The sequence below is a fragment of the Schistocerca cancellata genome, unplaced genomic scaffold (genome assembly GCF_023864275.1).
Source record: "Schistocerca cancellata isolate TAMUIC-IGC-003103 unplaced genomic scaffold, iqSchCanc2.1 HiC_scaffold_638, whole genome shotgun sequence".
In the NCBI taxonomy this organism is placed as follows: Eukaryota; Metazoa; Arthropoda; class Insecta; order Orthoptera; family Acrididae; genus Schistocerca; species Schistocerca cancellata.
In genome coordinates, this window is record NW_026046649.1 from 176329 (window position 1) to 189115 (window position 12787).

At 50.9% G+C, this 12787-nt stretch overlaps 16 non-coding genes across 16 annotated transcripts; 14 read left to right on the forward strand and 2 right to left on the reverse strand.

Moving 5' to 3' along the window:
- Positions 1 to 776: 776 nt before the first annotated feature.
- Trnam-cau (transfer RNA methionine (anticodon CAU)) lies at positions 777 to 849 on the forward strand. The gene has a single exon. It is a non-coding gene; the product is annotated as a tRNA-Met (tRNA).
- Positions 850 to 1171: 322 nt separating this feature from the next.
- Positions 1172 to 1243, forward strand: Trnae-uuc (transfer RNA glutamic acid (anticodon UUC)). Its single transcript has one exon. It is a non-coding gene; the product is annotated as a tRNA-Glu (tRNA).
- Positions 1244 to 1533: 290 nt separating this feature from the next.
- Trnak-uuu (transfer RNA lysine (anticodon UUU)) lies at positions 1534 to 1612 on the forward strand. Its single transcript has one exon. It is a non-coding gene; the product is annotated as a tRNA-Lys (tRNA).
- A 139-nt stretch (positions 1613 to 1751) lies between these two features.
- Trnas-aga (transfer RNA serine (anticodon AGA)) lies at positions 1752 to 1833 on the forward strand. The gene has a single exon. It is a non-coding gene; the product is annotated as a tRNA-Ser (tRNA).
- Positions 1834 to 2109: 276 nt separating this feature from the next.
- Positions 2110 to 2181, reverse strand: Trnag-ucc (transfer RNA glycine (anticodon UCC)). The gene has a single exon. It is a non-coding gene; the product is annotated as a tRNA-Gly (tRNA).
- Positions 2182 to 2996: 815 nt separating this feature from the next.
- On the forward strand, positions 2997 to 3069 carry Trnam-cau (transfer RNA methionine (anticodon CAU)). Its single transcript has one exon. It is a non-coding gene; the product is annotated as a tRNA-Met (tRNA).
- Positions 3070 to 3391: 322 nt separating this feature from the next.
- On the forward strand, positions 3392 to 3463 carry Trnae-uuc (transfer RNA glutamic acid (anticodon UUC)). The gene has a single exon. It is a non-coding gene; the product is annotated as a tRNA-Glu (tRNA).
- Positions 3464 to 3753: 290 nt separating this feature from the next.
- Positions 3754 to 3832, forward strand: Trnak-uuu (transfer RNA lysine (anticodon UUU)). The gene has a single exon. It is a non-coding gene; the product is annotated as a tRNA-Lys (tRNA).
- Positions 3833 to 3971: 139 nt separating this feature from the next.
- Trnas-aga (transfer RNA serine (anticodon AGA)) lies at positions 3972 to 4053 on the forward strand. The gene has a single exon. It is a non-coding gene; the product is annotated as a tRNA-Ser (tRNA).
- A 276-nt stretch (positions 4054 to 4329) lies between these two features.
- Positions 4330 to 4401, reverse strand: Trnag-ucc (transfer RNA glycine (anticodon UCC)). The gene has a single exon. It is a non-coding gene; the product is annotated as a tRNA-Gly (tRNA).
- Positions 4402 to 5216: 815 nt separating this feature from the next.
- On the forward strand, positions 5217 to 5289 carry Trnam-cau (transfer RNA methionine (anticodon CAU)). Its single transcript has one exon. It is a non-coding gene; the product is annotated as a tRNA-Met (tRNA).
- A 322-nt stretch (positions 5290 to 5611) lies between these two features.
- Trnae-uuc (transfer RNA glutamic acid (anticodon UUC)) lies at positions 5612 to 5683 on the forward strand. Its single transcript has one exon. It is a non-coding gene; the product is annotated as a tRNA-Glu (tRNA).
- A 290-nt stretch (positions 5684 to 5973) lies between these two features.
- On the forward strand, positions 5974 to 6052 carry Trnak-uuu (transfer RNA lysine (anticodon UUU)). The gene has a single exon. It is a non-coding gene; the product is annotated as a tRNA-Lys (tRNA).
- A 139-nt stretch (positions 6053 to 6191) lies between these two features.
- On the forward strand, positions 6192 to 6273 carry Trnas-aga (transfer RNA serine (anticodon AGA)). The gene has a single exon. It is a non-coding gene; the product is annotated as a tRNA-Ser (tRNA).
- Positions 6274 to 7436: 1163 nt separating this feature from the next.
- Positions 7437 to 7509, forward strand: Trnam-cau (transfer RNA methionine (anticodon CAU)). The gene has a single exon. It is a non-coding gene; the product is annotated as a tRNA-Met (tRNA).
- A 322-nt stretch (positions 7510 to 7831) lies between these two features.
- On the forward strand, positions 7832 to 7903 carry Trnae-uuc (transfer RNA glutamic acid (anticodon UUC)). Its single transcript has one exon. It is a non-coding gene; the product is annotated as a tRNA-Glu (tRNA).
- The last annotated feature ends 4884 nt before the right edge of the window (positions 7904 to 12787 follow it).

Below are 12787 nucleotides of genomic sequence, written 5' to 3' on the forward strand. Positions count from 1 at the left end.
GCCCGCCGGCAGTGGCCCACGGTGATAGTAGCTGTAGGCGCTTTACGAGGTAGGAGGGTGCATTCGGGCAGCGCCTCCACGCACGCTGCGTCTTTGGGCAAGGCTCGTCGCCGCGGCCGCAACGTTACTCACACAATAGTGACGAGCGGTCGCTTTGAGGCAGTGTAGTGGGGGACTCCGCGTGTGTAGCACTTTTTTCGGTTGTATCCGACGTCGCTGGGTGGCAATCCCACTTTCCCTGCAGACAGCTGCTCGGGAATATGCTCGGGAAGCACGGACGTCATCGGACGTCCGCCCCCAACAAATGCAACTAACAAAATGAGAACAACAACTAAAAAAGTGGTAGGTTGTTCGACTACCACGCGGGCGGCCCGGCTTCGATTCCCGGCCGATGCATCGTTTTGCTGTTCTCGCTATAGTGCTGCCGCGCCGATTGCTCGCTTGAGGTGCGCCAGCCTCAGGAATGTATAGCAGGATTCGCTGTGAGAAGAACCAAACATGCAGCACGCAAGAGACCCTACTTGGACGGCCGCGTGCTGTTACTGAACTCCAGCGTCGGCCTGGCCCTACAGGCCGCTGTGTTCAGGTGCCGCAAGGGCGATGTACTATAACCTCAGGCAGTGCTGCTTTCCGTCGTTAAAAAAGCTGCGGCAGCAGTTTACTCTAGCAAGTCGGGAAAGCACGCGTAGCGACACAACAGATTCCTGAGAAAGCGCAAACTGTCTATCTCTAATATGTGAGACTTACCAAGATTCCTGGGATGATGGTTGCAACGAGCCTCGGTAGCGCAGTAGGTAGCGCGTAAGTCTCATAATCTTAAGGTCGTGAGTTCGATCCTCACCCGGGGCATTTAATTTGCTGTACATCACGGCTGAATTAACGGCGTTGCTATTGCTAGTGAACGAACTTAATTGTCGTTTGTTATCCACAAGGAGTCCACGCCTCAGCGTCACAATGTTTACTTCCCATTATGGCAAGGTACAACTTTGATCATTCTCCTCCCCTGTTATGAGTGAAATATGATGCAAACAGCAATGAATAGACAGTTTCGAGCTGTGCGCCATGCCAGTCTGCACGCGCAAAAATGCTCGCAAACAGAGAACAACACTGAGTCCGGATTCAGCACGAAATGCGAGAGGAGAGGGAGTAAATCTCACGTTTCTCGAGCAAATCCGGTGTGGTCTAGTGGCTAGGATACCTGGCTTTCACCCAGGAGGCCCGGGTTCGATTCCCGGTACCGGAAGGGAAGTTTTTGCGCACACGACCCTCCATCTTTTGGCCTTCCAACCTTTGTTTGTCGCCCTCCTTCCGGAGCTTCAACCGAACGTAATCGGGGGAAGCAGGCACAGGATGCAATTACTGTCAGCACCGGGATAAAGGGAGAAGAGGCACTGGTCCGCTGTTGGGGTGCTACCAGCGTCAGTGGGAAGTCGGTGAAGTCGCCAGTTGCGCCAGAAGCCAGCAATTACCGTAGTACGCCTACACACGCGTTCCAGTTATTCACATTGCTTGCAGTCGCTCCATGCACAACAAGCGTGAACCCGGATAGCTCAGTCAGTAGAGCATTAGGCTTTTAACCTAAGGGTCCAGGGTTCGAATCCCTGTTCGTGCGAAGATTTTAACGCTTCCGTAATGGCTCGTCTCGTAGCGCTGGTAGCCCTGCCGTAATCAGTGCACCGAGTTCGTTTCCTGTCAACATTCTGCGCAGACCGGTTGCATTTTTCACGATTCGAGGGAAGCTTTAGCTACGAGCAGTCGTGGCCGAGTGGTTAAGGCGTCTGACTAGAAATCAGATTCCCTCTGGGAGCGTAGGTTCGAGTCCTACCGACTGCGTCGGTTTTTTTATTTTTTGTTTCAGAAGAGAGAGCAGAAAATTTCGCAGTTTGCCTGTCGTTCTGGTACCTCGCTACACCTCACCTCTCACAGTCGTTTATAGCGCCTGTCCTTTTGATAAGGGCGAATTCCAAGCGTCAGCTTTCGCGTCAGCCGAGCAAAGTCGGGACAAGTCGGGACATACTACAGGATGGCCTGCGTGGAGCGACGACGGAAAGAAAACGTTAATTCAACAGCACGTGGCTCACATACTCATACGCATAGATTTGCGCCCGTTGCGGTGGCCGGGAATCGAACGCGGCTCAACTGCTCGGAAGGCAACTATGCTCACCATTACACTACCACCGCACAGCCGCTGCTCGCAACGCCGCGCTGTGTCGGCTTCCCGCCCGCCGGCAGTGGCCCACGGTGATAGTAGCTGTAGGCGCTTTACGAGGTAGGAGGGTGCATTCGGGCAGCGCCTCCACGCACGCTGCGTCTTTGGGCAAGGCTCGTCGCCGCGGCCGCAACGTTACTCACACAATAGTGACGAGCGGTCGCTTTGAGGCAGTGTAGTGGGGGACTCCGCGTGTGTAGCACTTTTTTCGGTTGTATCCGACGTCGCTGGGTGGCAATCCCACTTTCCCTGCAGACAGCTGCTCGGGAATATGCTCGGGAAGCACGGACGTCATCGGACGTCCGCCCCCAACAAATGCAACTAACAAAATGAGAACAACAACTAAAAAAGTGGTAGGTTGTTCGACTACCACGCGGGCGGCCCGGCTTCGATTCCCGGCCGATGCATCGTTTTGCTGTTCTCGCTATAGTGCTGCCGCGCCGATTGCTCGCTTGAGGTGCGCCAGCCTCAGGAATGTATAGCAGGATTCGCTGTGAGAAGAACCAAACATGCAGCACGCAAGAGACCCTACTTGGACGGCCGCGTGCTGTTACTGAACTCCAGCGTCGGCCTGGCCCTACAGGCCGCTGTGTTCAGGTGCCGCAAGGGCGATGTACTATAACCTCAGGCAGTGCTGCTTTCCGTCGTTAAAAAAGCTGCGGCAGCAGTTTACTCTAGCAAGTCGGGAAAGCACGCGTAGCGACACAACAGATTCCTGAGAAAGCGCAAACTGTCTATCTCTAATATGTGAGACTTACCAAGATTCCTGGGATGATGGTTGCAACGAGCCTCGGTAGCGCAGTAGGTAGCGCGTAAGTCTCATAATCTTAAGGTCGTGAGTTCGATCCTCACCCGGGGCATTTAATTTGCTGTACATCACGGCTGAATTAACGGCGTTGCTATTGCTAGTGAACGAACTTAATTGTCGTTTGTTATCCACAAGGAGTCCACGCCTCAGCGTCACAATGTTTACTTCCCATTATGGCAAGGTACAACTTTGATCATTCTCCTCCCCTGTTATGAGTGAAATATGATGCAAACAGCAATGAATAGACAGTTTCGAGCTGTGCGCCATGCCAGTCTGCACGCGCAAAAATGCTCGCAAACAGAGAACAACACTGAGTCCGGATTCAGCACGAAATGCGAGAGGAGAGGGAGTAAATCTCACGTTTCTCGAGCAAATCCGGTGTGGTCTAGTGGCTAGGATACCTGGCTTTCACCCAGGAGGCCCGGGTTCGATTCCCGGTACCGGAAGGGAAGTTTTTGCGCACACGACCCTCCATCTTTTGGCCTTCCAACCTTCGTTTGTCGCCCTCCTTCCGGAGCTTCAACCGAACGTAATCGGGGGAAGCAGGCACAGGATGCAATTACTGTCAGCACCGGGATAAAGGGAGAAGAGGCACTGGTCCGCTGTTGGGGTGCTACCAGCGTCAGTGGGAAGTCGGTGAAGTCGCCAGTTGCGCCAGAAGCCAGCAATTACCGTAGTACGCCTACACACGCGTTCCAGTTATTCACATTGCTTGCAGTCGCTCCATGCACAACAAGCGTGAACCCGGATAGCTCAGTCGGTAGAGCATTAGGCTTTTAACCTAAGGGTCCAGGGTTCGAATCCCTGTTCGTGCGAAGATTTTAACGCTTCCGTAATGGCTCGTCTCGTAGCGCTGGTAGCCCTGCCGTAATCAGTGCACCGAGTTCGTTTCCTGTCAACATTCTGCGCAGACCGGTTGCATTTTTCACGATTCGAGGGAAGCTTTAGCTACGAGCAGTCGTGGCCGAGTGGTTAAGGCGTCTGACTAGAAATCAGATTCCCTCTGGGAGCGTAGGTTCGAGTCCTACCGACTGCGTCGGTTTTTTTATTTTTTGTTTCAGAAGAGAGAGCAGAAAATTTCGCAGTTTGCCTGTCGTTCTGGTACCTCGCTACACCTCACCTCTCACAGTCGTTTATAGCGCCTGTCCTTTTGATAAGGGCGAATTCCAAGCGTCAGCTTTCGCGTCAGCCGAGCAAAGTCGGGACAAGTCGGGACATACTACAGGATGGCCTGCGTGGAGCGACGACGGAAAGAAAACGTTAATTCAACAGCACGTGGCTCACATACTCATACGCATAGATTTGCGCCCGTTGCGGTGGCCGGGAATCGAACGCGGCTCAACTGCTCGGAAGGCAACTATGCTCACCATTACACTACCACCGCACAGCCGCTGCTCGCAACGCCGCGCTGTGTCGGCTTCCCGCCCGCCGGCAGTGGCCCACGGTGATAGTAGCTGTAGGCGCTTTACGAGGTAGGAGGGTGCATTCGGGCAGCGCCTCCACGCACGCTGCGTCTTTGGGCAAGGCTCGTCGCCGCGGCCGCAACGTTACTCACACAATAGTGACGAGCGGTCGCTTTGAGGCAGTGTAGTGGGGGACTCCGCGTGTGTAGCACTTTTTTCGGTTGTATCCGACGTCGCTGGGTGGCAATCCCACTTTCCCTGCAGACAGCTGCTCGGGAATATGCTCGGGAAGCACGGACGTCATCGGACGTCCGCCCCCAACAAATGCAACTAACAAAATGAGAACAACAACTAAAAAAGTGGTAGGTTGTTCGACTACCACGCGGGCGGCCCGGCTTCGATTCCCGGCCGATGCATCGTTTTGCTGTTCTCGCTATAGTGCTGCCGCGCCGATTGCTCGCTTGAGGTGCGCCAGCCTCAGGAATGTATAGCAGGATTCGCTGTGAGAAGAACCAAACATGCAGCACGCAAGAGACCCTACTTGGACGGCCGCGTGCTGTTACTGAACTCCAGCGTCGGCCTGGCCCTACAGGCCGCTGTGTTCAGGTGCCGCAAGGGCGATGTACTATAACCTCAGGCAGTGCTGCTTTCCGTCGTTAAAAAAGCTGCGGCAGCAGTTTACTCTAGCAAGTCGGGAAAGCACGCGTAGCGACACAACAGATTCCTGAGAAAGCGCAAACTGTCTATCTCTAATATGTGAGACTTACCAAGATTCCTGGGATGATGGTTGCAACGAGCCTCGGTAGCGCAGTAGGTAGCGCGTAAGTCTCATAATCTTAAGGTCGTGAGTTCGATCCTCACCCGGGGCATTTAATTTGCTGTACATCACGGCTGAATTAACGGCGTTGCTATTGCTAGTGAACGAACTTAATTGTCGTTTGTTATCCACAAGGAGTCCACGCCTCAGCGTCACAATGTTTACTTCCCATTATGGCAAGGTACAACTTTGATCATTCTCCTCCCCTGTTATGAGTGAAATATGATGCAAACAGCAATGAATAGACAGTTTCGAGCTGTGCGCCATGCCAGTCTGCACGCGCAAAAATGCTCGCAAACAGAGAACAACACTGAGTCCGGATTCAGCACGAAATGCGAGAGGAGAGGGAGTAAATCTCACGTTTCTCGAGCAAATCCGGTGTGGTCTAGTGGCTAGGATACCTGGCTTTCACCCAGGAGGCCCGGGTTCGATTCCCGGTACCGGAAGGGAAGTTTTTGCGCACACGACCCTCCATCTTTTGGCCTTCCAACCTTCGTTTGTCGCCCTCCTTCCGGAGCTTCAACCGAACGTAATCGGGGGAAGCAGGCACAGGATGCAATTACTGTCAGCACCGGGATAAAGGGAGAAGAGGCACTGGTCCGCTGTTGGGGTGCTACCAGCGTCAGTGGGAAGTCGGTGAAGTCGCCAGTTGCGCCAGAAGCCAGCAATTACCGTAGTACGCCTACACACGCGTTCCAGTTATTCACATTGCTTGCAGTCGCTCCATGCACAACAAGCGTGAACCCGGATAGCTCAGTCGGTAGAGCATTAGGCTTTTAACCTAAGGGTCCAGGGTTCGAATCCCTGTTCGTGCGAAGATTTTAACGCTTCCGTAATGGCTCGTCTCGTAGCGCTGGTAGCCCTGCCGTAATCAGTGCACCGAGTTCGTTTCCTGTCAACATTCTGCGCAGACCGGTTGCATTTTTCACGATTCGAGGGAAGCTTTAGCTACGAGCAGTCGTGGCCGAGTGGTTAAGGCGTCTGACTAGAAATCAGATTCCCTCTGGGAGCGTAGGTTCGAGTCCTACCGACTGCGTCGGTTTTTTTATTTTTTGTTTCAGAAGAGAGAGCAGAAAATTTCGCAGTTTGCCTGTCGTTCTGGTACCTCGCTACACCTCACCTCTCACAGTCGTTTATAGCGCCTGTCCTTTTGATAAGGGCGAATTCCAAGCGTCAGCTTTCGCGTCAGCCGAGCAAAGTCGGGACAAGTCGGGACATACTACAGGATGGCCTGCGTGGAGCGACGACGGAAAGAAAACGTTAATTCAACAGCACGTGGCTCACATACTCATACGCATAGATTTGCGCCCGTTGCGGTGGCCAGGAATCGAACGCGGCTCAACTGCTCGGAAGGCAACTATGCTCACCATTACACCACCACCGCACAGCCGCTGCTCGCAACGCCGCGCTGTGTCGGCTTCCCGCCCGCCGGCAGTGGCCCACGGTGATAGTAGCTGTAGGCGCTTTACGAGGTAGGAGGGTGCATTCGGGCAGCGCCTCCACGCACGCTGCGTCTTTGGGCAAGGCTCGTCGCCGCGGCCGCAACGTTACTCACACAATAGTGACGAGCGGTCGCTTTGAGGCAGTGTAGTGGGGGACTCCGCGTGTGTAGCACTTTTTTCGGTTGTATCCGACGTCGCTGGGTGGCAATCCCACTTTCCCTGCAGACAGCTGCTCGGGAATATGCTCGGGAAGCACGGACGTCATCGGACGTCCGCCCCCAACAAATGCAACTAACAAAATGAGAACAACAACTAAAAAAGTGGTAGGTTGTTCGACTACCACGCGGGCGGCCCGGCTTCGATTCCCGGCCGATGCATCGTTTTGCTGTTCTCGCTATAGTGCTGCCGCGCCGATTGCTCGCTTGAGGTGCGCCAGCCTCAGGAATGTATAGCAGGATTCGCTGTGAGAAGAACCAAACATGCAGCACGCAAGAGACCCTACTTGGACGGCCGCGTGCTGTTACTGAACTCCAGCGTCGGCCTGGCCCTACAGGCCGCTGTGTTCAGGTGCCGCAAGGGCGATGTACTATAACCTCAGGCAGTGCTGCTTTCCGTCGTTAAAAAAGCTGCGGCAGCAGTTTACTCTAGCAAGTCGGGAAAGCACGCGTAGCGACACAACAGATTCCTGAGAAAGCGCAAACTGTCTATCTCTAATATGTGAGACTTACCAAGATTCCTGGGATGATGGTTGCAACGAGCCTCGGTAGCGCAGTAGGTAGCGCGTAAGTCTCATAATCTTAAGGTCGTGAGTTCGATCCTCACCCGGGGCATTTAATTTGCTGTACATCACGGCTGAATTAACGGCGTTGCTATTGCTAGTGAACGAACTTAATTGTCGTTTGTTATCCACAAGGAGTCCACGCCTCAGCGTCACAATGTTTACTTCCCATTATGGCAAGGTACAACTTTGATCATTCTCCTCCCCTGTTATGAGTGAAATATGATGCAAACAGCAATGAATAGACAGTTTCGAGCTGTGCGCCATGCCAGTCTGCACGCGCAAAAATGCTCGCAAACAGAGAACAACACTGAGTCCGGATTCAGCACGAAATGCGAGAGGAGAGGGAGTAAATCTCACGTTTCTCGAGCAAATCCGGTGTGGTCTAGTGGCTAGGATACCTGGCTTTCACCCAGGAGGCCCGGGTTCGATTCCCGGTACCGGAAGGGAAGTTTTTGCGCACACGACCCTCCATCTTTTGGCCTTCCAACCTTCGTTTGTCGCCCTCCTTCCGGAGCTTCAACCGAACGTAATCGGGGGAAGCAGGCACAGGATGCAATTACTGTCAGCACCGGGATAAAGGGAGAAGAGGCACTGGTCCGCTGTTGGGGTGCTACCAGCGTCAGTGGGAAGTCGGTGAAGTCGCCAGTTGCGCCAGAAGCCAGCAATTACCGTAGTACGCCTACACACGCGTTCCAGTTATTCACATTGCTTGCAGTCGTAATTCCGGTTTTCGCTGTCGCCGCGGTCGGACGTGCTAGCTGGTTGCTCCGCGTCGCCGGTGTCGTTGCCAGTGTTTACTGTTTGCCGTTGTGTGTTTCTGTGTTCCGAGTGATTCACGTGCATTGTATTTTTTTTTTTTTTTTTTTTTTTTGTGGTCGTCCTTTTCGTCAGCAACTTGCCGATCTTGTACGGGATTCGGACTTGACCGGATTCCATACAGCTGCAGCGCCATGTCTACCACCATCCGGAAAAACACCCTGGTTTTTGGCTTTGACAAGGATACCCGCCGAGTTCAACCGACCGCCCTCGAGATTCACGACTGGCTAACCGAGGTAATAGGCATCACTTCTGATTCTGTGCACACCACCCAGCTAGATTCTGATCGTTATTGCGTGTTTGTCAAGTTTCTCAGTCCAGTAGCAGTTGATCGACTTATTGAAAAAATCGGCAAACAAGTCCCTTTTGTTCATCGCGACGGCACCACTAGTATGGTTACTGTAACACGTGCCGATACATCGATTCAGACAGTTAGAGTACTTAACTTGCCCATAGAGATTGACAATGCTAAAATTAAAGATGCACTATCTAAGTTTGGTGAGGTTAAAGAAATTGTCAACGAAAAGTGGTCGTCTCGCTACAAATTACAATGTTTCAATGGGATTAGATCTGTGGACATGGAAGTAAAAATGAACATTCCTTCTCACATCACGGTTGACGGTTATAAGGCTCACATTATATATTCTGGTCAAGCCCCCACCTGCCATATCTGCAATGAACTAGGCCATCTTCGCCAGGATTGCCCCCGCCGAGTTTTTGTCTTAAAAAATAATCTCCAGCCGCGGCGTAGATTAACACTTAACGAGGTAATGGCAGTAGATACTTCTGGTTCTTCTGCAGACCCTGATGTTGATGCTCCCCAGGCAACTACCTCCGAGACCCCGCCCATAACTGCTGATGCGTTTCCACCACTCGTAGGACGGCAAACTGCTGCGCCAGTTTGTCTTGAAAGTGAATCTCAGCAAAAGAAAAGGCCGCTGGAACGTAGTGATGAGCAGTCAGATGAGGAAGTATCTCCCGCGACTCCTGCGGCCGGGAAACCAAAACCATCAACCGCGGAGGATTTAGTACCAGATGATGTTATGCGGGTCGATTTTGAAGCTAGTGCGGATGGACTTGAGGGGATGCCGAATTCTGAGACGCCGGGTCATGAACAGGAACCTCCAATTTTGAGTGCCGTGCCCGAAGGACAACAACCGCTACAACGCGCACACAGTGAGGAAGTGTTGTGTCAACAACGCGCTACAGCTGACGCCCGACAACAAGTTTCGGGCGGAAGTAAACAGGTGCAAGTGTTTACCAACCTGCCAGCTGCCGGCGGCAGTGCTGCGACAACGACACGACCGCGTCTCAAAGAATCCACAAAAACTTCGGGACCTCAAAACGCCCCACGACGAAGGCTCAATCCACAGCCAAATCTCTCCGCTCCTCGCAACAAGGGAACTTCCACTTCCTCGCAAGCGGATGTAGTACCCCGAAATGTTAGTTATGAAATTGTGAGGGAACGATCCGGTGATGACAACAGCAAAGAACTCGGCGAAGCCCATCCTCCACAGTAGTAATTTCGTTGGTACAAGGCTTGTTCCATGCTGTCGCCTACGGTTGCAAAGCTTCTTTGTGTTTTTTCTGTCCTTTTCTCCGGTTATGGTTCACAGCATTCACTGTGTCGTTTTTGCTACAATCGGCTTATGATTCGTAGTGTATCACTTGTTATCGTTTTTTATTTCGCTTCTTGATCCACTAATCCTCTCATGGCTGCTTACATTATACCTTTGTTAATTCCGCAGCCGGCACTCTTGAGCTCGATGCCATCGTTTTATTATACTTTTACATCTCATTACCTATATGCTACAGGCCTATACTATCACCTCCCTTAATATCAATAGGATTACGTCAGAGTTAAAACTTGCTTTATTAAAACAATTTTTGTTTGACTCTGGTACAGATATTGCCCTTTTACAAGAGGTTGCAACATGGCAAATTAACATTCCCGGCTATGTTGCAATAATCAATTTCGCTCCTGAATTCAGTGCTGGCACAGCGATTTTAGTTAGGGAAGGAATACCTATAACCGATGTCGAAAAGTTAGACTCTGGACGGGGCATAGGCGTGAATATCATGGGCGTCAGTGTAATCAATCTGTATGCACCATCTGGAAGTACACGGCGCGCTGACAGATCGAAGTTTTTTAAGGAGGATATCATTTACTTACTGCGGAGAGACTCGCCAAACTTGATCATTGCCGGCGATTTTAATTGTGTATTGCACCATAAAGATCAATCCCCCAATTTTAATTATTCCCCTGAATTAAACTTTCTTGTTTCTCAAATGAAACTGAGGGACGCGTGGGAAGTTAAGTATCCCACGCTTGTGAAATACACGCACATTTCACATAATTCCAGTAGCAGGATTGATAGAATCTATATGTCAAGTCACATAGTGCGGAATTTGTTACAAGTGGAAATCACTCCAGTCAGCTTCTCTGATCACTGTAGTGTGAGCGCCTGCATAAACTTAGACCGGCAACCAACTCACTGGTTTAGGAATCAGTGGAGCATGAATGTCGGCCTTTTACCAGACGACGAGCTCGAGGTCGAATTAAAGACAGCTTGGGAATTTTGCTTGCGCTCTGTACACAACTTTCCGAGTGTTTTGGAGTGGTGGACCCGCAAGGCGAAGCCCAAATTACGGAAAGTAATTATATCTTATAGTATAGAGAGATCTCGGGCAGTTCGCCGTACAATGGAATTTTACTACATGGTCTTAAGGGATTTGTATGATCAGGCAGATGGCTCAGACAGGCGCCTGTCCGACATCAAGAAAATTAAAGCGACATTATTAAGCTTAAAGAGAAAACAACTGGAGGGTCTTAAACTTAAGTCAAAAGCCAGATCCGTTAGCGAGGACGAAACGGCTGCGTTATATCATCTGATTAAACATCGCAAGAACCGACGACGGATATTCATGGACGAACTTAAATTAGAAAACGGTACTGTCCTCACTGTGCAAAACGAGATCATCAGAGAAATCCACAGGTATTACAGTGCCCTGTATGAGGCAGAAGCAACGCAAGAGGACGATTTGGATGACTTATTTGCGTTTACAACCTCCACAATTACTGCCGACGACAACGCCAGCTTATTTTCAGCTTTTAGTCCAGATGAAGTCCTTGAAATAATTCGCGGCTCCCCTAAAAGTAAATCGCCGGGCCCTGATGGCCTTCCGGTCGAATTCTATCAACGATATTGGAGTATCATAGGTGATAAGTTGACACAAGCCGTTAACGACGTACTGCGGGGAAAGTTTGTACCATCAGAACTTAAAGAATGTAAAATCGTGTTGATTCCTAAAAATAAGGGATGTAAAAAGATTAACAACTTCCGGCCGATTTCTCTTCTTAACTCAGATTATAAGATTATTGCGAGAGCTTTAAACAATCGAATGATGCCGTTGACCGCAAACATAATTGGGCAACAGCAAACTTGTGCTTATAGGCGATCAATATTTCAGACTACAGCACAATATAGAGATATCGTCGCTCTGTCGTCTGCCAGCACCATTAATTGCGGCCTCCTTTTTCTCGATTTTTATAAAGCATTTGATAATGTCAGCCATAAATACCTCTTCGAAACAATGCGGAAGATGGGCTTCGGGCATGACTCCATCGCTGTCGTGCGCAATATGATAACTGGTCTGACTGCCACGATCTCCGTTAACTGCCAGCTCACAAGACCAATTACCATCGCAAGGGGTGTCCCCCAAGGAAGCCCCCTTTCCATGTTGCTCTTTGTCATCTCCCTAGAACCATTGCTGCGGCTGGTACATGAGCACATGACGGGCATAACGATCGCCGGGAAGAAAACTGCAGTTGGGGCATATGCTGATGATGTCGGCATCGTCGTGAGGAACAGGGATGATGTGATTGTACTGGAGGCAGACCTCAGGCGATATTGTTCCGCTTCTGGCGCAAAAATGAACGAAACTAAAAGCAAATTTCTACGTATAAGGGGACTTGACGATGTCGGCCTAGAATGGGCTACCCATGTTACGGAACACAAATCTCTTGGGACGATACTGACGGTCCCTCCACAAAGGATGATAACGGCAAATTGGCGGGATGTCTTGTTCAAAGTCAAGGGTGCTTTAATAGATAACGTTTATCGCAGTATGGACCAAATTCAGAGGGTTAAATTTATAAATACATGTATCCTGTCGCGAGCATATTATGTGGCACAGGTCTTTCCAATCCCCACAGTCATAGCCAAACAGATAATGAGCCAGTTGACCAATTTTCTGTGGCGGGGGGAAATATTTCGAGTTGACGTGAAGACTGTGACCCTCGACCCTCTGCATGGCGGTCTGGGTCTGACCGATCTGAACGCCAAAGCAATGGCTTTGTACATTAAACGGATGACATCATTAATCCAAAACTACTCTGACACCCTTACGGCAAGGTTGTTTGAGGCAGTCGCGCCGAAAAGCGTAGAACCGCCCATCAATGTGCAGACGATCGACTACCAGCTCTCCCACATCCGCACATATTATCTGGA